This window comes from Cherax quadricarinatus, chromosome 68, assembly GCF_038502225.1.
Source record: "Cherax quadricarinatus isolate ZL_2023a chromosome 68, ASM3850222v1, whole genome shotgun sequence".
NCBI lineage: Eukaryota > Metazoa > Arthropoda > Malacostraca > Decapoda > Parastacidae > Cherax > Cherax quadricarinatus.
In genome coordinates, this window is record NC_091359.1 from 13,273,019 (window position 1) to 13,275,518 (window position 2,500).

Genomic DNA, 2,500 nt, shown 5'->3' on the forward strand with positions numbered 1-2,500 from the left:
GCTAGATAACAGGGATATCTTGCTACTCCTACTTACACTTTGGTCACACTTCACAGACACGCACATGCATATATATATACATACATCTAGGTTTTTCTCCTTTTTCTAAATAGTTCTTGTTCTTCTTTATTTCTTCTATTGTCCATGGGGAAGTGGAAAAGAATCTTTCCTCCGTAAGCCATGCGTGTCGTATGAGGCGACTAAAATGCCGGGAGCAATGGGCTAGTAACCCCTTCTCCTGTAGACATTTACTAAAAAAGAGAAGAAGAAAAACTTTATAAAACTGGGATGCTTAAATGTGCGTGGATGTAGTGCGGATGACAAGAAACAGATGATTGCTGATGTTATGAATGAAAAGAAGTTGGATGTCCTGGCCCTAAGCGAAACAAAGCTGAAGGGGGTAGGGGAGTTTCGGTGGGGGGAAATAAATGGGATTAAATCTGGAGTATCTGAGAGAGTTAGAGCAAAGGAAGGGGTAGCAGTAATGTTGAATGATCAGTTATGGAAGGAGAAAAGAGAATATGAATGTGTAAATTCAAGAATTATGTGGATTAAAGTAAAGGTTGGATGCGAGAAGTGGGTCATAATAAGTGTGCATGCACCTGGAGAAGAGAGGAATGCAGAGGAGAGAGAGAGATTTTGGGAGATGTTAAGTGAATGTATAGGAGCCTTTGAACCAAGTGAGAGAGTAATTGTGGTAGGGGATCTGAATGCTAAAGTAGGAAAAACTTTTAGAGAGGGTGTGGTAGGTAAGTTTGGGGTGCCAGGTGTAAATGATAATGGGAGCCCTTTGATTGAACTTTGTATAGAAAGGGGTTTAGTTATAGGTAATACATATTTTAAGAAAAAGAGGATAAATAAGTATACAAGATATGATGTAGGGCGAAATGACAGTAGTTTGTTGGATTATGTATTGGTAGATAAAAGACTGTTGAGTAGACTTCAGGATGTACATGTTTATAGAGGGGCCACAGATATATCAGATCACTTTCTAGTTGTAGCTACACTGAGAGTAAAAGGTAGATGGGATACAAGGAGAATAGAAGCATCAGGGAAGAGAGAGGTGAAGGTTTATAAACTAAAAGAGGAGGCAGTTAGGGTAAGATATAAACAGCTATTGGAGGATAGATGGGCTAATGAGAGCATAGGCAATGGGGTCGAAGAGGTATGGGGTAGGTTTAAAAATGTAGTGTTAGAGTGTTCAGCAGAAGTTTGTGGTTACAGGAAAGTGGGTGCAGGAGGGAAGAGGAGCGATTGGTGGAATGATGATGTAAAGAGAGTAGTAAGGGAGAAAAAGTTAGCATATGAGAAGTTTTCACAAAGTAGAAGTGATGCAAGGAGGGAAGAGTATATGGAGAAAAAGAGAGAGGTTAAGAGAGTGGTGAAGCAATGTAAAAAGTGAGCAAATGAGAGAGTGGGTGAGATGTTATCAACAAATTTTGTTGAAAATAAGAAAAAGTTTTGGAGTGAGATTAACAAGTTAAGAAAACCTAGAGAACAAATGGATTTGTCAGTTAAAAATAGGAGAGGAGAGTTATTAAATGGAGAGTTAGAGGTATTGGGAAGATGGAGGGAATATTTTGAGGAATTGTTAAATGTTGATGAAGATAGGGAAGCTGTGATTTCGTGTATAGGGCAAGGAGGAATAACATCTTGTAGGAGTGAGGAAGAGCCAGTTGTGAGTGTGGGGGAAGTTCGTGAGGCAGTAGGTAAAATGAAAGGGGGTAAGGCAGCCGGGATTGATGGGATAAAGATAGAAATGTTAAGAGCAGGTGGGGATATAGTTTTGGAGTGGTTGGTGCAATTATTTAATACATGTATGGAAGAGGGTAAGGTACCTAGGGATTCGCAGAGAGCATGCATAGTTCCTTTGTATAAAGGCAAAGTGGATAAAAGAGAGTGCAAAAATTATAGGGGGATAAGTCTGTTGAGTATACCTGGTAAAGTGTATGGTAGAGTTATTATTGAAAGAATTAAGAGTAAGACGGAGAATAGGATAGCAGATTAACAAGGAGGCTTTAGGAAAGGTAGGGGGGTGTGTGGAGGTCTTTGTGGCATGACTAGGTGTTTACAGTGAAACATATAAGTGAACAGTATTTAGATAAGGCTAAAGAGGTCTTTGTGGCATTTATGGATTTGGAAAAGGCGTATGACAGGGTGGATAGGGGGGCAATGTGGCAGATGTTGCAGGTGTATGGTGTAGGAGGTAGGTTACTGAAAGCAGTGAAGAGTTTTTACGAGGATAGTGAGGCTCAAGTTAGAGTATGTAGGAAAGAGGGAAATTATTTCCCAGTAAAAGTAGGCCTTAGACAAGGATGTATGATGTCACCGTGGTTGTTTAATATATTTATAGATGGGGGTGTAAGAGAAGTAAATGCGAGGGTCTTGGCAAGAGGCGTGGAGTTAAAAGATAAAGAATCACACATAAAGTGGGAGTTGTCACAGTTGCTCTTTGCTGATGACACTGTGCTCTTGGGAGATTCTGAAGAGAAGTTGCAGA

General features: G+C 40.1%; 1 protein-coding gene across 1 annotated transcript in view; it reads right to left on the reverse strand.

Moving 5' to 3' along the window:
* The window catches only part of LOC138854746 (QRFP-like peptide receptor), a 133,443-nt gene that overhangs the window by 78,789 nt on the left and 52,154 nt on the right, over positions 1 to 2,500 (reverse strand). The window lies entirely within an intron of this gene.